This window comes from Pleurodeles waltl, chromosome 2_1 (genome assembly GCF_031143425.1).
Source record: "Pleurodeles waltl isolate 20211129_DDA chromosome 2_1, aPleWal1.hap1.20221129, whole genome shotgun sequence".
Taxonomy (NCBI): Eukaryota; Metazoa; Chordata; class Amphibia; order Caudata; family Salamandridae; genus Pleurodeles; species Pleurodeles waltl.
In genome coordinates this window covers 119,970,928-119,990,199 of record NC_090438.1, presented here as the reverse complement: position 1 = coordinate 119,990,199, position 19,272 = coordinate 119,970,928, and the positions used below count along the sequence as shown (strand labels likewise).

Genomic DNA, 19,272 nt, shown 5'->3' with positions numbered 1-19,272 from the left:
TAAATCAGGGTTATTTGGAAGTATGGGATCTGGATCATATGAATCCCATGGGTCTATGTCTTATGGAATATCCCCCAAATCATCTCCCTGAGGTGATGGTGAACCTTGTGGAGATAACTGTGGCTCAATAATATGTGGAGGAGATTGTGGAGGTGGTCGAGGAGTAAGAGGAAGCACAAGAGAATGTGGTGGAGAAGGTTGAGGTTGAACTGGAGCCTTGTTTTTGTATTTAGAGACATTTTTAGGTGGAGAAGCAGTGTCCAAAGTCTCTTGTAAAGTAAGTCTCCTCTTAACTGGAACAGGAGGAGAAGCAGTAATTCGTCCTGTTCCCTTTGAATATGGAACTGGCACTGACAAGCATCCATTATTTCGAGGATTGGCTCCACTAGTAAGGATACTTTCGAAGAAAGACTGGAGTCTCTGGAAAGCAGAATTTACGGTTCCGAAGCTTTCGGAGCAGAAGCCTTGTGTCGACTTTAAGCTGTCAGCTCAGAAGTGGATGTAGATGGCTTTTTGCTCTGAGTCAAAGCACTCGGTCGAAGGTTCGACTCTATCCAGAGGCTAAATGAGAAGGTGTCGAGACAGAGGTTGATGCTGAAGCCATTTTAGTCTTGGCTATTTTCAGTGCCGAAACCAAAGGTGGGGCATCTGAATGTAATTTTTGGACCTGACCATGGCCCAAGGGCAGTGGTGGACCAATGACCTGTTTATGAGGCTTCTTTAAAGTCTTTGCATGTGAGGTCAGGGTTGATGTACTCACAAGTTGCGCGGAGGTAAGAGGCTGACTTTCGATGTCCGATTGAACATCCAACTCCGAATCTTCTATGGAGAAAGCCTCTTCGTGTTCGATCTCCTTCCGCGCATGCTCTTCCCTGAAGATATCAGGAGTGTTGTCCGGTGTCTTCGACAACATGTCCAATCGATGTGCTCTTTGGTCCCGGAGGGTCTTTTTGGATCGAAAAGACCGACAGGCATCGCAGGTTTCTTTTTTGTGGTTCGGGGACAAGCACAGGTTGCACACCAGGTGATGACAGGTGTATAGGAATTTCGAATGACAATGAGGGCAAAACCGAAATGGAGTGCGTTCCACCAATCCCTGCATTTCTTGACACCATGTAGAAAAGTAGTATTGAGGCAGGATCTGGCACCCCCAAGGGTTGCTAACCAACCACCGACGTAGAAATTTGGGTCGAGTGTGTTTGATATTGAAAACGCGATGGAAATGCTATACAGTGGCTGAAAGAAAGATGGAAAAGAAGAGTTCAGAATAGACCGAGCTGAGGAATACCTGAGCGAGAGCAATACACGTCTGAATCAGCAGAGAGAAAACAATCTAACAAAGTACTCAATGCCCATGCACAGTATCATTGAAAGGAGGAGTCACTCGATCTCATGACTCAAAAATATTCTTCGAACAAAAACAACTTGCAACACTCTGAGCCCAACACTAGACGGCGAACGTATGCAAAGCATGTGTATCTACAGCCACACATGCCATCAAACACTTGTTTTCCGTTTTTCACCGAAGGACATTGAGGCGAGTATTATACCGATGGTCCTAAACTTGCAGTACCTCAGGGCAAAAGGCCCCTGAGATTGTGCAATCCTTTGAGTCATTACACATTGCTTTATGTAAATTAACCCCCCCAGATAATGCAGGAGTGCCCAATTGTTGTTGACATCCCCATGCCTACACTCTCAGCCTCAGATGATAAGGACCTAAGCTCGCCCATCGTATCGTATGAAACAGAAATACAAAGGGCTATTACAGAGGTGAAATCAGACAAAACACCTGGGCCCTCAGGTGAACATGAACATTATGAACGTGGCGGTGTGGGCCACCATGCCAGCGGTGGCACGAAATCCCGCCAGCTGGCATGGCAGCTTACACCGCCATATAATGAAGCCATACTCACCCACCGCCAGGCTGCCTCCGTCAGGCAGCCTGGCGGTGGACGGCATCATTATCTGACATGGCAGCGCTGCTGCCCTTCGGATAATGATCCCTTTGCCTCCAGTCTTTCCCTGGTGGGGAAAGGCTGGCTGAAGGGGTGCGCCGGGGCACCCCTGGGGTCCCCTGCACTGCTCATGCACTTGGCATGGGCAGTGCACGGGCCCCTGTGCAGTACCCCATCGCGCAGGTCACTGCCCGATTTACGGGCAGCGATCTGCGTGACCAGTGCACCTGCACCCGCCGCACAGACACATTGACGGCACCTCCGTGTGGAGCCACCGGCAATGTCCCGGCCAGGCATTCTTCTGGGATGCGAATGTTTTCGCCCGTCGGCCCAGAGGAATGTACATTATATGGCCAGCGGGGTTCCGGGCGAGCTGGCGGTCACTGGAGAGACCACCAGCATGAACACGGCAGTGTAAACCATTGTGTTCATAATGAGGGCCTTGGTCTAAATGGTATCCCACTAGAATTCTTTAAAAGGTATTCCCTAATGTTACGGTCGCACCTCTTAGCTACTTATCAGAAGGTGTGAGAAAAAGGGGAACTCCTATATGACTTATGTGGTGCTACCATCACAGATATCCTCAAGCCAAGGGCATCTTCAAACCAAAGAGTGTCATACAGACCAATTACTCTTAAAAATATATGTTGTACCTGGCTTTTTGACAGGGTCATCCCCAAACTTTTTGCCTCCTTCCTCCTATTTTTTTCTGACCTGTTGTTGTTGGCTTTTGACCTCTGGGCACTTTTACCACTGCTAACCAGTGCTAAAGTGCATATGCTCTCTGTGTAAATTGTACTATTGATTGGTTTATCCATGATTGGCTATTTACTTTACTTGTAAGTCCCTAGTAGAGTGCACTACATGTGCCTAGGGCATGTAGATTAAATGCTACTAGTGGGCCTGCAGCACTGGTTGCCATTGCAAGGCCTGTGTGTGCAGTTTCACTGCCACTTCGACTTGGCATTTAAAAGTACTTGCCAAGCCTAGAACTCCCCTTTTTCTACATTTAAGTCATCCCTAATGTGTGCCCTAGGTAACCCCTAGAGCAGGGTGCTGTGTAGGTAAAAGGCAGGACATGTACCTGTGTAGTTATATGTCCTGGTAGTGTAAAACTCCTAAATTCGTTTTTACCCTACTGTGAGGCCTGCTCCCTTCATAGGCTAACATTGGGGCTGCCCTCATACACTGTTGAAGTGGCAGCTGCTGATCTGAAAGGAGCAGGAAGGTCAAATTTAGTATGGCCAGAATGGTAATATAAAGTCCTGCTGACTGGTGAAGTCGGATTTAATATTACTATTCTAGAAATGCCACTTTTAGAAAGTGAGCATTTCTTTGCACTAAAATCTTGTTGTGCCCTTCAATCCACGTCTGGCTAGGTTTAGTTGACAGCCCCTTGTGCATTCACTCAGACACACCCCAAACACAGGGTACTCAGCCTCACTTGCATACATCTGCATTTTGAATGGGTCTTCCTGGGCTGGGAGGGTGGAGGGCCTGCCCTCACACAAAGGACTGCCACACCCCCTACTGGGACTCTGGCAGACAGGATTGAACTGAAAGGGGGCTTGGTGCATTTCTTAGACACTCTTTGAAGTCACCCCCACTTCAAAGGCACAACTTAGTATAAAACAGGGCCTCTGCCCTACCTCATCAGATACTTGCTGGAGAAGAAACCTGAACCAGAAACTACATCCTGCCAAGAAGAACTGCCTGGCTGCTCAAAGGACTCACCTGTCTGCTTTTCTACAAAGGACTGCTGCCTTGCTGTTGGCCTGCTGCCTTGCTGAACTGTTGTCTGGCTGTAAGAGTGCTCTCCAAGGGCTTGGATAGAGCTTGCCTCCTGTTCCCTGAAGTCTCAGGACCAAAAAGACTTCTCTCTGTCACTTGGACGCTTCGTGCGCCGGAATTTTCGACGCCCTGCTTGTTCCGCGGCGAGAAAAACGCCGCACACCGACGCTGTTCGACGCGACGCCTTCGGGACGACCGAAACTTTGACGCACGGCCTCGCAAGAACAACGCCGCCCGACTTCCAAGGAGAAATCGACGCGACGCCTGCCGTGAGAGTGAAATTTCGACGCACAGCCCCGCGGAACGACGCGCAGCTGGAAAACAAGCAGGAGAATCCACGCACAGACCCGGGACATCTGGTAATCCCGCAGACCCATAGAAGGAGACGGTCCGCGTGCCGGAAAACGACGCACGTCTTCCCCGAGTGAAAAATAACGACGCAAGTCCGTGTGTGAAGGGGCGTAACCGACGCACACACCATTTTTCCACGCATCTCCTCTTCTGCGGCCCTCTGCGGAGATTTTCCACCAGAAACCAGGTACTTTGTGCTTGAAAGAGACTTTGTTTGCTTTTTAAAGACTTAAGACACTTTATATCACTTTTCAGTGATAGCTTTACAAATTCATATTGCATCTTTAATCATTTTGACCTGCAAATACCCAGATAAATATTATATATTTTTCTAAACACTGTGTGGTGTATTTTTGTGGTGTTATATTATGGTATTGTATGATTTATTGCACAAATGCTTTACACATTGCCTTCTAAGTTAAGCCTGACTGCTCGTGCCAAGCTACCAGAGGGTGGGCACAGGCTGATTTTGGATTGTGTGTGACTTACCCTGACTAGAGTGAGGGTTCTTGCTTGGACAGAGGGCAACCTGACTGCCAACCAAAAACCCCATTTCTAACATTGGTGATCAGCGGTGAGGATAGGACTTGTGTATGTGCAGTAACATACAGTAGCTAAGTATTTCACTACCTACCCACAGTTGAAGGTCAACTTGATTTTTCATCTTTTTGCTTTTGATTCTCTGATGTCCTCCTGGATATACTATTGATATTTTGGACTTTGGATTTTGGTTTTTGCCGGTAAGACCTTATCAGCAATGAGATTGCTTACCTACTCACTCTTTGTGCCTACTGACCACCTCACTAAGGCTGACCTAAGGAGGCTTTGCAGAAAATGGGGCCTTCCTGTATCAAGGAGATCTACTAAGATGGAAATGCTACATGCCTACATAGTCTGGGGGGAAGAAAGATGGACAGTGAGAGAGGCAGAAAAAAACCAAATGACTAAGTACCCCTCAGATGAGGAGGGGGACTGCTCAAATGAGGAGGAAGACTACTCAGATGAGGAAAGAGAACCAGTGAGAGATGAATGGCTCCTAGCTCAAGAGCGGTGGATGGAAGAGCTAGATGAGCAGCTTGAAAGGGCTGAGGCAGCAAGACTCTTAGCCCTAGAAGAAGAAAGGACTGCAGCTCAAGAGTTGAGCTGTGAAGAGCTGAAACTGGAGGCCGGAAGGGCTGAGTCCAGTTCAGATGGTGGCAGCAAAAATCTTGCATCCAGTACTGCTGAAGAAGGGCACAAGCCCAGAGATGTGGTGCCCAACTTGAAGAAGGGAGTTGACACACCCCAGGTGGTTCAAGGGTATGAGGTAGTTCCCATTATGCACAGGGTCCCTGAGAAGGATTGGGGAACTGGCACAGGGAGTCATATTCCTACTGGGGGAGGGACACTTTACTGGCTCTACCAGAGAGTGACAGAGAAAAGGGTTCCCCCATGGTGGACGTCCTGGATATAGAGTGTAGTGACATCCCAGAAGAGTGTGGGTTGAGTGTCAGGGACAGTCAGATACTGTCTCACCAGTCTCAGAAGGGTGATGTAGAGTGCTTTTTCAAGGTTGAGTCACTGGATGGTTGGGTGAAGGGTACTGTGGTTAATACATGTGAAGGGCAGAGTGATGTAATTGCTGGAGAGCATATGTCTGGTCCTTATTTTCCAGAGCTACGCCAACACCAGGTGGAGTGTGAGTTCTCTGACCCCAGAGAACTTACAATGGAGGCAGACTTCTGGGTGAGTACCAGAGAGTCTGAAGAGGCATTTGGGGGTGCTCCTGAAGGGAGTGGTCTAGGTGGTTCCCAACCAAGTGAGGTGGGAGAGGATTGTAGTGTCCCAGGTAGGTCCCAGGTCCTAGAGGGTTCCATGAGGGAACACCAGGAGGGAAGCCTAGCCTGTACCGTAGGGCCACCTTTTGAGGGAAGCCCGCAGTGTCAGAAGAACTTGGGGGGGTGACTGTAGCCAGCATCCCAACAGTTCTGGTGTCTGGCAGTACCACTCCTAGTGAGGGGGTGCAGAAGTCCAGACATAGGGTTGAGAGGGGGTTGCAGACCCCAGTGGAGGACCTGGAGAGTCAGGGGTCAGCTCTGAGAGCAGAGCCCCCCAGGAATGTCCCAGGTGAAACCGTTTCTGGTTTGGGGGAGACCCAGACTCTGCCGGATGGGCAGAGGTCAAGAGACCTGCGCCAACCAGACTCTTGTGTGGCCCTTGGGGACGGTGTGTCCCTTGTGGGGGGTGAGAGTGCCCCCCAGGAAGTCCTGGCATGCCAGGCAAAGATTCAACCTCAGGGTGGTGACTCTGGGTTGGATAACCAGGTTCAGAGGTTAAACTCTGACCTGGTGGGGGGTAGGTGTGCCCCCCAGAAAGTCCTGGTATGCCAGGCAACGGTTCAACCTCAGGGTGGTGACTCTGGGTTGGCTAACCAGGTTCAGCGGTTAAACTCTGACCTGGTGGGGAGTAGGTGTGCCCCCCAGAAAGTCCTGGTATGCCAGGCAATGGTTCAACCTCAGGGTGGTGACTCTGGGTTGGATACCCAGGTTCAGAGGTTAAACTCTGACCCGGTGGGGGGTAGGTGTGCCCCCCAGAAGGTCCTGGTGTGCCAGGCAGTTGTCCAACCTCAGGGTGTTGACTCTGGGTTGGATGGCCAGGTTCAGAGGTTAAACTCTGACCTGGTGGGGGTAGGTGTGCCTCCCAGAAAGTCCTGGCATGCCATGCAATTGTTCAACCTCAGGGTGGTGACCCTGGGTTGGAGAACCCGGTTCAGAGGTTAAACTCTGACCCGGTGGGGGGTAGGTGTGCCCCCCAGGAAGTCCTGGCGTGCCAGGCAATTGTTCAACCTCAGGGTGGTGACTCTGGGTTGGATGGTCAGGTGCAGAGGTTAAACTCTGACCTGGTGGGGGGTAGGTGTGCCCCCCAGAAAGCCCTGGTTTGCCAGGCAGTGATCCAGTCTGAGGGTACAGACCCTGGGCTGGAAGGCCAGGTTCCGGGTGTCCCCCCGGACCTGGAGGGAGGGGCTACTGATAACAGTGCCCCTACCATGTTGTCTTCTGAGGAGGCCACTCCTAGTGGGAGGGTGCTGGACCCCAGAATGGAGGGCAGGGGGAGGGAAGCCTCTCCCCGGGCCCTAGTCCAACCTGAAGGTACAGACCCCAGGTTGGAGGGCCAGTTGCAGGTTAACAGCCCTGCACTGGTGGAGGAATGGTACAGGGCGACTTCTATAAGCACCCTGGCCATGTGGGACTCTGGGGATACCGCTCCAGGAGGGAGGGTACAGAGCCCCAGAGGGGAGGACCAGGTCCAGGCTGTCATCCCTGACCTGGTGGAAGGGAGAGTGGTTAAAGGGTGCCCAGCACCTGGGGCTACTGACCCCACTCTCCACAGCCACAGTGGTGGGAGAGCTTTGAGAGGCCTAGGGCCTGGCTCTCATCCCTGGCAGCTGTCAGTAACCACTGTGGCTTGCTGTCCGGGTGGACAGAGTTATCCCTGGGGAAGGGACAAGTGTCACACCCCGGGGGTAGAGTGGGCAACACCACTGTGTTGGTCCTGGTGGTACTATCCTGCTCCTGGGATACATCTGTGAGCAAAGTAAGGTTAGGCGCTGCACAGATGGGATCCGCAGGTAAGGAGAAAGGTTCCCCATGGGTTGGCTTGGTGGGCCCTGAGGGTATGGACAGAGGGATCCAATTGGAGTCAGGAAGGTGAAGAACTGGAGCATGCCCCTGCTGTTGTGGGCCTGGGTTCTTGTTCTGTCGCCTCAAACAGGGAAGTACATCAGGATAGTGATTGTTCTCCCCAGGCTTTAGGCTGGTAGGGGGTCATGTTGTACCTGGCTTTTTGACAAGGTCATCCCCAAACTTTTTGCCTCCTTCCTCCTATTTTTTTCTGAACTGTTGTTGTTGGCTTTTGACCTCTGGGCACTTTTACCACTGCTAACCAGTGCTAAAGTGCATATGCTCTCTGTGTAAATTGTACTATTGATTGGTTTATTCATGATTGGCTATTTACTTTACTTGTAAGTCCCTAGTAGAGTGCACTACATGTGCCTAGGGCATGTAGATTAAATGCTACTAGTGGTCCTGCAGCACTGGTTGTGCCACCCACTTCAGTAGCCCCTTAACCTTGCCTCAGGCCTGCCATTGCAAGGCCTGTGTGTGCAGTTTCACTGCCACTTCGACTTGGCATTTAAAAGTACTTGCCAAGCCTAGAACTCCCCTTTTTCTACATATAAGTCATCCCTAATGTGTGCCCTAGGTAACCCCTAGAGCAGGGTGCTGTGTAGGTAAAAGGCAGGACATGTACCTGTGTAGTTATATGTCCTGGTAGTGTAAAACTCCTAAATTCGTTTTTACACTACTGTGAGGCCTGCTCCCTTCATAGGCTAACATTGGGGCTGCCCTCATACACTGTTGAAGTGGCAGCTGCTGATCTGAAAGGAGCAGGAAGGTCATATTTAGAATGGCCAGAATGGTAATATAAAGTCTTGCTGACTGGTGAAGTCGGATTTAATATTACTATTCTAGAAATGCCACTTTTAGAAAGTGAGCATTTCTTTGCACTTAAATCTTGTTCTGCCCTTCAATCCACGTCTGGCTAGGTTTAGTTGACAGCCCCTTGTGCATTCACTCAGACACACCCCAAACACAGGGTACTCAGCCTCACTTGCATACATCTGCATTTTGAATGGGTCTTCCTGGGCTGGGAGGGTGGTGGGCCTGGCCTCACACAAAGGACTGCCACACCCCCTACTGGGACTCTGGCAGACAGGATTGAACTGAAAGGGGGCTTGGTGCATTTCTTAGACACTCTTTGAAGTCACCCCCACTTCAAAGGCACAACTTAGTATAAAACAGGGCCTCTGCCCTACCTCATCTGACACTTGCTGGAGAAGAAACCTGAACCAGAAACTACATCCTGCCAAGAAGAACTGCCTGGCTGCTCAAAGGACTCACCTGTCTGCTTTTCTACAAAGGACTGCTGCCTTGCTGTTGGCCTGCTGCCTTGCTGAACTCTTGTCTGGCTGTAAGAGTGCTCTCCAAGGGCTTGGATAGAGCTTGCCTCCTGTTCCCTGAAGTCTCAGGACCAAAAAAACTTCTCTCTTTCACTTGGACGCTTCGTGCGCCGAAATTTTCGACGCACAGCTTGTTCCGCGCCGAGAAAAACGCCGCACACCGACGCTGTTCGACACAACGCCTTCGGGACGACCGAAACTTTGACGCACGGCCTTGCAAGGACAACGCCGCCCGACTTCCAAGGAGAAATCGACGCGACGCCTGCCGTGAGTGTGAAATTTCGACGCACAGCCCCACGGAACGACGCGCAGCCGGAAAACAAGCAGGAGAATCCACGCACAGACCCAGGGCATCTGGTAATCCCCGCGACCCATAGAAGGAGACGGTCCGCGTGCCGGAAAACGACGTACGTCTTCCCCGAGTGAAAAATAACGACGCAAGTCCGTGTGTGAAGGGGCGCAACCGACGCACACACCATTTTTCCTCCCGTAGAACGACGCACGTCTCCCTGCGTGAAAAATAACAACGCAAGTCCGTGTGTGAAGGGGCGTAACCGACACACACACCATTTTTCCACGCATCTCCTCTTCTGCGGCCCTCTGCGGAGATTTTCCACCAGAAACCAGGTACTTTGTGCTTGAAAGAGACTTTGTTTGCTTTTTAAAGACTTAAGACACTTTATATCATTTTTCAGTGATAGCTTTACAAATTCATATTGCATCTTTAATCGTTTTGACCTGCAAATACCCAGATAAATATTATATATTTTTCTAAACACTGTGTGCTGTATTTTTGTGGTGTTATATTATGGTATTGTATGATTTATTGCACAAATGCTTTACACATTGCCTTCTAAGTTAAGCCTGACTGCTCGTGCCAAGCTACCAGAGGGTGGGCACAGGCTGATTTTGGATTGTGTGTGACTTACCCTGACTAGAGTGAGGGTTCTTGCTTGGACAGAGGGCAACCTGACTGCCAACCAAAAACCCCATTTCTAACAATATAGAAACCAAAATACTTGCAATAGGCTAGTAAAGAAAATGTGCACTCTAATTGACTTCAACCAAAATGGCATTATGTCGGAGAGAGGCACTAGGCATTGCTTCGTGGGCTCCAAGGAATACTCACACAGATGTACAGGCTAAAGGGAGATTCAACCCTACTCTCTGTTAATTTTTAGAAAGCCTTTGAGACCATTCATTGGCCCTTCATATTCAAGGTCCTGGAGAAGTTGGGCTTTGGTCTGCATTTGCCTGGGTTTATGCAGACCCTGTACTCCTCTTAATGGACCCAGGTCTGCGAAAATAGTATCCTATCTGCTCCTTCCTAGAAAATTTGTGGCACACAACAGGTGTGCCCTCTGCCCGCTCCTTTTTGCCCTCGTTGTCAAAAATCTAGCAGGATGGCACTGGTGTGACACGGGTTAACGGGGATTACAATGGCATGAAGCCCATGAAGACAGGATTGTTCTAAATGCTGATGACCTCCTCCTTTTTGTGAAGCAACCTAAGTGTTCTAAGCCCCATTCTGTATGTCTATGAGAACGCATTGTGTCTTTAGGTAAATTGGGAGAAATCTATTTAGATGATGTGTATTGGTTCACTTACACCTAACAGCTACTCCCATCTTGAAAATGGCCAGAACCCAAATTAAAGAACTTGGCATGCAGATCATGCCTGATCGAAGAAACAGCTGGAGCCTCAACATTACCGCAGTTCAGAACAGAATCCAAAGACACCTATGCACCCAAGTGTTGTTACTACGCCAACATTCAGCAGAGGGGTCTTTACCCGTGGGCCACAGCCTTGAGGAATTAAAGTATACACAATATAAGTATTTGAGCTGGGCAGAGACTGCCAGCACTCTGGGAGCCATCTTAGCCTTGGTCCACTCATCCTTATCTAAATCCCCCACAACTTCCTCCCACTTTTTTCTAAGAGGGTGAATGAACGGTAGAGTTCACAATTAAGGATCAGTACACCTCCTGATATCCACTTCGGTACACTTTGTTCCATTGTAATTTTTGCCTCCAGAGTGTAGAACTCGGGTATTGTCACCAAGTCGACTTTGTAGGTGTTAAGGGCATGCATAAGCAGTAAATACCTAAACAACCAGTTTTTGTGGAGTGTATAATCAGCTGACAAATAATTACTTTCATCCCTCTAGGTTGCAGTAGATGGGTAAAGATCCCTCGGCTGCATGTTGGCGTTGTAACAACACAGAGAGGATATTCTTGCCCTTTACATGTAGCTTTCCTGTCATTACTACCTTTTGGGGCAGAATACACACTTACAGTATTTGGAGGGAATACTGGGACATACTTTTTCACTGTAACCAAAGGCTGCCTTGTTAGGAATTATGGAGGTGTATACAACTTCTGGTGGACATGGGTTATCCAATTGCCAAGCTAGATATCAGGAGGAAAGGTTGGAATGTCTCCCCCCTGAACTCTGGGGGCGAATGGTTTAGAGGTATGGATAGGTGTGCATTGGCAGAGGAGGCTGTCTACAAGGTCAAAGGCTGTTATGCGAAATATCACGGAATCTGGGCCAAATGGATAAAATACAAATGATGCATTGTAATCAGGGCTTAGTTTATTCTAAGTTTTGCTGAGCTCTGCCCACTGAGGCAGCAGATGTGAGCGAGCCCTTGAACCTTCGTCTTAAGCAGGGGTTGATTGTCTTTAGGGTTGATGTCGTAAAGCCTATGCACCATATCTTTTGGTATTGACTGAATGTACACTCTTTAATGGTGCTGGAATTGCAAATAAAAAGTTGTATTTAAAAAAAAAAAAAAAAAAAAAAAACATTTAATGTGTCCGGAACAAACAGCAATCAAGCTATCACAGGACAAAGAATGAATTGAATAGTATTCAGGAAATAGCATAAACCAAAAAGTCAAATAAAAAAGGGATTTTGGATGAAGTTGAAAGTGGGCTATTGTGATGAAAAGTACCGGATAAATAGAACAGTGGGGAGCAAAAACTCGAAATAAGAGGAAGCATTTATAGATGGACAAAACACCATCCTCTACATGATCCAAGACACGCTGAAGGAGGCTGTTTTTCTTATTTGACTTTAATGAGATTTTTAATTGCAGTTCGTAAAATCCTTGGCACCCTGCAGAACTGATGTTTGAAAGCTGCTAGTGCTGTTGCCTGGCTGCAGAGACTGAAGCAACATTACCTTTTTTACACAAGATAAAAAGGTCTCATTTACATATCGCTGACAGCTCACAAATGCACAGAAGACGCAGTTTTCCCAAATATCTCACATATGCCTACCTTATGCCAGCTGTACAAGTTATGCTGGTGCAATTTAAATGTGTTTTGTACTATGAAATTCCCCAGAACTTCACCAGGAAGATTTATTTGAGAGTGTTTACCAAAATATGACCTCAGTTAGGCCACAGAGTGCAATAGTGAGGAACAATGATGGGCACTCCATTGCACGGTGGTATGTAAATATTGTCTACAAATATATGATCTGCATAAATATTGTGTCTGAAATACCTTTTACGAAAATATCACCCCATTGGGTGTAGATGTTCTATAGTTAACTCTAATGGGCTTATAATTTGTAAGAGAGGAGACAATATTTATGCCCGACCATATACTGACTCGAAGTTCTAGTACCCTACTAATAGCATGTAACTATTGTTGACAGCCATTCCTTTCTTCATAATTTGATTTGACCTAGAGCATGAGAGAGAGAAGCAGAAAGTTTGAAAGATTGAGGAAGAGAAGCATAGGAAAACACTGACAAAGGTAGGAGGCCAGGATGAAAAAGGAATCTGTAAGTGTGATAAAGAGGCATGAATTGTAGGGTAATGGAACAAAGAGACGTGAGCTCGAACCAAGATTATGAAGCCTTGGCATAATCCCCCCCCCCCCGCCTTCTCATATTACTATTTCTGACAATACGGGGGGTGGTGGGGAGGGAGGAACAATGGGAGAGTGTCAGTAATTTAAGGGTAAGGGGATCACAGATATTATGAGATTGCAGGGAATATAGTGGAAATGGGGCCTAAATAGGAGCAATAGCTAATTCAATTCCTTCCTAAAAGCATTTTCTCACAGACATTGTTTTTTGCTTGTTTTATATTTTTCTACAGGTATGACAAATACCTTTGCGCGTGCTTACACACTTATGCAACGCACATTGTGCATATAGAAGCCTCATGTTTCATTGATTTGTTTTTAATAGTATTTCAGTTGACATTTTAGTGAAAACACTTAACATGTTTTAGGACACTCCTTGCAAGTAATGTCTTCATTACTGGTATTTGCTCAGCGCTGTAATGCTAAGACTGGCTTTATTTATGTTCATGTTTTTTTCTTATAAAGCTCAGAACCATCAAACCCCACAGTGGTGTCTTGGCACTTACTAAAGCAAAAGCACTAACATAAACAAACACCACAAAAAACAAAACAGAGAGAAAGGCCTAACTGCGAGATGAAAAAAGCAAAGTTTTTTGAGCTTTCCTAAAGTTTGAAAGGTTTGCCTCCTGGCACAGATAACGCTGCAGGATGTTCCACCTCTAAGCAGCAGCCACTGAGAAAACACGCCCAACGTGTTATTTAAACAAAATTTTGAGACCGTTCACAAAAACTTACCTTGGATCTTAGCAAAGGGTGCGGCTGTTAAGATTTAGAACTGAGAAGAAAGCAGTGGCTGAAAAAAACTGGACTAAAGCACTGGGCATTAAGACTTGAATGTAATCCGTGTTTTATCAGACACCAATGTGACTTCAGCAATGCAGAAGAGATGATCCCTGGGCTTTTAGTTATAATTCCATCCAGCTGCAAAGTTTGGGATCAAGTGTAATTTATGAATAAGGTTGTCAGACGTATAAAGGATAAGGATAAATTGAATTGCAACAGTCAACTGTGATTAAAAAAATGCATTTTAAGATCATAGGGCCAGATGAACCACCCTCTGTGTTTGTGACTCACAATTTGCATTTCGTTGCGACTTGCAAATTGCGATTCGCAAACACTGATGTACAACAGTGTCTCAGACACTGTTTGCGATTCGCAAATGGGTCGCAAAGGACCTGCCTCATTAATATTTATTAGGCAGGTCGCATTTTGCAAAACATTGGAAATGGCCAGCACTTGCAGGATCAGCACACCACCATGCCTGTGACTGCTTTTTAAATAAAGCAGTTTTTTTTAAATGCAGCCCGTTTTCTTAAAAGACGCATTACAAAAAATACTAAAACATTTCCTTTTTATTTTTTTCAGAGTGGTCCTACAGACCACTCACTGCCAGCTCTAAAAAAATGTTGGCAACCTGTTACACTTTTCATCCTTGGCGTGGTCTCCCTTAACTTTTTGCCTCTGTTCCCCAGGTTGTTGATGTGTGCTGGACTCCGATTTTGCTGTTTTTGTTACTCTGGGCACTTTACCACTGCTAACCAGTGCTAAAGTGCAAGTGCTCCTGTTTAAAATGTGTACGTAATTGGTTCTCCATGATTGGCATATTTGTTTTACTGTTAAGTCCCTAGTAAAGTGCACTAGAGGTGCCCAGGGCCTGTAAATCAAATGTTACTAGTGGGCCTGCAGCACTGATTGTGCCACCCACACAATTAACCCTGTAATCATGTCTCAGACCTGCCACTGCAGTGTCTGTGTGTGTATTTTTACACTGTAAATTCGACTTGGGAAGTGAACCCACTTGCCAGGCCTAAACCTTACGTTTTCTTACATGTAAGTCACCCCTAAGGTAGGTCCTAGGTAGCCCCAAGGGCAGGGCTCAGTGTATGGATAAGGTAGGACATATAGTAATGTGGTTTATATGTCCTGACAGTGAAATACTGCCAACTTCGTTTTTCACTGTTGCAAGGCCTGTCTCTCTCATAGGATAACATGGGGGCTACCTTTAAATATGATTAAAGTGTAGATTCCCCTAGAGAGTAGATGGACATGTGGAGTTTGGGGTCCCTGAACTCACAATTTAAAAATACATCTTTCAGGAAAGTTGATTTTAAGATTGTGCGTTTGAAAATGCCACTTTTAGAAAGTGAGCATTTTCTTGCTTAAACCATTCTGTGACTCTGCCTTGTTTGTGGATTCCCTGTCTGGGTCAGTTTGACATTTGGGTTGTTTTTCACCTCGCACTAGACAGTGACACAAAGGGAGCTGGGGTGTAACCTGCATTTCCTGATTAGCCATCTCTGCTAGGAGTGAGGGAAGGAGTGGTCACTCTCATCTGAAAGGACTGTGCCTGCCTCTGACAATGCAGACTCCAACCCCCTGGTGTGTGTCTGAGGCCTTGCCTGGGCAAGGCAGGATTTCAAAAGTAGGTGTGAGTTCCCTTTGAAGAAAGGTGACTTCAAAGAGTAAAATGGGTATAAGAAGGGCACCCAAATCTAGACTTTAGAAACACTTCTGGAACCAAGAGGAACCTCTGCCTGGAGAAGAGCTGATAGCTGAGGAAGAAGTGCTGCCCTGCCTGTGATTGTGCTTTATGGAGCTTTCCTGCAGTGCTGCTTCTGTCAGAGTAAGAGGGCAAAGACTGGACTTTGTGTGCCTTCCATCTTGTGAAGAAATCTCCAAGGGCTTGAGTTAGAGCTTGCCTCCTGTTGTTTGAAGTCTCAGGGACAGCAAAGACTGCTCTCTGCCAGCACCTGGAGTCTCTGGAGAGACTCCTGCTCTGACAAGTGGTGCCCTATCCAGTCCCTAGGCCCTAGAAAGGAAAGCTGGTAGAAATCCAAGGAAATTGACTTTGGACGACTCCGGACCGACACCGCTGCTGAATCCGGTGACGCCGCCTGCACCCGACGCCGTGACCTTCGCTGGAACGCGACGCTCTTCGCAGGCCTGACGCCGCTGCAGCCCCGCTGAAGTCCACAACTCCGTGGAAGTTGCCGCACCACGTCGTGACCGTGGATTCAACGTTTCGCACAGACACTGCGATCCCCGACTTCGCGGATCGGCTTGTTTTCACACTTCACCAAAGGTACTGTACTTGGGCGTCTACACGACTCCGTGTCCGGCGCCGCTGGTGTCGGCTTGTTGGGAACGACTCCATCACAACGCCGTGTTAACATCTCATCGAAGCATTTTTGTTTCTAAACGCTATTTTTGAGTTTAATCTTTAAAAATTCATAACTTGACTTGTGTATGTCGGAGTTTTGTCGTTTTGGTCTTGTTTTGTTTAGATACATATTTCCCATTTCTCTAAACTGGTGTTGTGTCATTTTGTAGTGTTTTCATTGAGTTACTGTGTGTGTTGGTACAAATACTTTACACCTAGCACTCTGAAGTTAAGCCTACTGCTCTGCCAAGCTACCAAGGGGGTAAGGGGTTAGCTGAGGGTGATTCACTTTTACCCTGACTAAAGTGAGGGTCCTTGCTTGAACAGGGGGTAACCTGACTGTCAACCAAAGACCCCATTTCTAACATTGGTGACCAGCGGTTGGGATTTGGATTTGGATTTGTACTTGACATACAGTGATTAAGTGTACACTATTATTTTGAGTGCAGACCACTACATGACCACATACTGCTTGTCTTAAGATTTTTGCTTTTTCTCTTTTTGTCGATTTTTCCCTACGTCCACTTTGTTTTTCTTCGCTGATCTTTGATTTACTTTGAACTTCATTTGGGAACTTGTTTCTGCATTTGGAACTTTGCACTCTTTTAACCTTTCATCGTGTCTCTACTTGGAGATGCACCAGTTGAAGCTGTTTTTGACCTGAAGCAATTGGATAGTTATAACAAGGCTCAGCTAAAGCAGTTTTGTAAAAATTGTGGTTGTCCCATTAAGAGCTCTTCCAAGCAGGATGAGCTGAAAAATGCGCTGATGGCCTGGGTGACAACCAGAAACACTGGAGGGCACACTGAGGATGAGGAGGAGGATGAGGATGAGGAGGGAGAGCAATCAGTACATAATGGTATAGTGGGGGGACCTGTTATTCCCAGGGAAAGAGTCTCTAGGGCAAGTAGCAGTGTATCCTCCAAAGGTCTGATGCCTGAAGAATTGCAGGACAGACAGGCAGAGAGGGCATACCAATTGGAGCTGCAGAAGCTCAATCTGGAGAAAGAAAGAGATGAGAGAAGAGCAGTCCTTGAGGAAAGGAAGATGCAGCTGGCTCATGAGCTTAATTTAAAGGAGTTAGATCAGAGGAGCCAGTCCAGTAGGGATGGTGGCAGCAATCCTACAGTGTAGCCTGAGAGAAGGGTACACATCCCAAAAGACCTTGTGAGGGATTATAAGAGGGAGGATGATATCTACTTGTGGTTCAAGGGTTATGAGTCAGCTCTCCACATGAACCTGGTCCCTGAAGCTCATTGGGGGCAGCCCTGTGGAAGCATTTTGAGGCAGAGGGGAGGGATACACTGACAGCCTTAGGGGATGCTCAGACTCTCACCTACCCTGTCATGAAGGAGGCCTTACTCACCAGGTATGGTCTCACCCCTGAGCAGTACAAGGAGAAGTTTAGATTCTACAAAAGAAAGGAATCCCAAACATGGTTGGAATGTGTTAATTCTTTTTGCAGGTCACTGGATGGTTGGGTGAAGGGCAGTAAGGTAAACACGTATGAGGGGCTTTACAATTTAATTGCTTGGGAGCACTTGTATAGTTTATGTTTTCCAGAGCTGAGCAGCACCTCATTGCCAGCAAGCTGACTGACCCCAGGAAGCTTGTGCAGGAAGCGGACCACTGGGAGAGCACCAGGGTCCAGAAGAGGTATGGGGGAGACCACGCCAAGGGTGGGCAGGGTCCCACTCAGAAGAAAGGGGGGGTAAGGGCAAACAGGGGGAGTTCTCTAAAGGGCCCCAAACTGATTCCCAGGGTAAGGATTCCCAACCCCCCAGTGAAAAGAAGCCATGGTTGTCCAAAGGGAAGCCAGTGGCAGGTGGTCTCCCACGTAAGTGTTATGCATGTGACCAGGTGGGTCATGTGAGGGGAGACCCCAAATGCCCCAAAAGTACACCGGCACCCACTGGTGCGCCGTCCCAGGGTTTGGCCAGTGTAGCGCTTGGGGAGGAGTTGGTTTCAGGTGGGTGGGAACCAGCAGAAATGACCCTTGTCTCACTAGGGGACAGTGAGATGGTTCAGAGAAACCTAGTGCCTGATAACACTAAGAAGTACAGGCAATGGGTGACCATCAATGGACAGAGGGTGGAGGCTCTGAGAGACACAGGAGCCAGTGTGACTACAGTGAGGAGTCACCTGGTGTCTGAAGAGCAGATTGATCCCCGGGTACTTCACCAAGTAGTTGCGGTAGACAACTCTGAGCGCCTCTGCAGAGTGGCGCAGGTTCCCTTTGAATGGGGGGGGGGTCTCAGGTTCCTGGAAAGTAGCTGTGAGTCCAACCATGCCTGTTGATTGTTAGTTAGGTAACGACCTGGAGGATTCCCCTTGGAAGGAGGTGGAACACAGGTCTCACTTGGAGATGTTGGGGCTGCCTGGGTGGGTATGCGTATCCACCCGGTCTATGGCAGCCAATCAGAGAAGTCAAGAGCCCCTGGAGCCTGAAACAGTGGCCCAGGGGACCGCCAAGAAGAGGAAGGGCAGGGGGTGTGGGAAACCGGCCCTGAGGTTCCCACGGTCCGGGAGGAGGCGGAGCCTGAGGGTGAAGCCCCGGAACCTACAGGGGAGCAGGTGGCTGAACTGGGGGAGGTCCTTGAGCTGTCACAGTGGCAGCAGGAAGGGGAACCCACCAGGGAAGCATTCTGCACAGTGCAGAAGGAGTGCCCTACTCTTGAGGGGCTGCGGCAGCAGGCTGCAGTCCAGGCGGCTGGCGAGGCGCCAGGTCCTCAGCTGATATATTGGGAGGATGGCCTCCTGTATAGTGAGCCTAAGGTTCCTGAGCCTGGGTCAGCTCGTATGCTGGTGGTACCCCAGTGCTTCAGGGCCTTCCTACTGGGTTTGGCTCATGATGTGCCTTTGGCAGGACATCTAGGGCAGGACAAGACCTATAAGAGGCTTGTCTCCCACTTTTACTGGCCCTTGATGCACAAGCAGCCAGCTGCTTATTGTAGGTCTTGTCAGACTTGTCAGGCAAGTGGCAAGAGTGGGGGGAAATGCAAAGCTCCCCTCCAACCTTTACCGGTAGTCAGTACTCCCTTTGAAAGGGTAGGAATTGACATTGTGGGGCCTCTGGATCCCAAGACAGCCATGGGCAACAGGTTCATCCTGGTCTTGGTGGACCATGCCACACGG

At 48.2% G+C, this 19,272-nt stretch overlaps 1 protein-coding gene across 1 annotated transcript in view; it reads right to left on the bottom strand.

The window, feature by feature from the left end:
• CAPN6 (calpain 6) overlaps positions 1-19,272 on the bottom strand; it is a 415,205-nt gene that overhangs the window by 67,170 nt on the left and 328,763 nt on the right. The gene's annotated exons all lie outside the window — the stretch shown is intronic.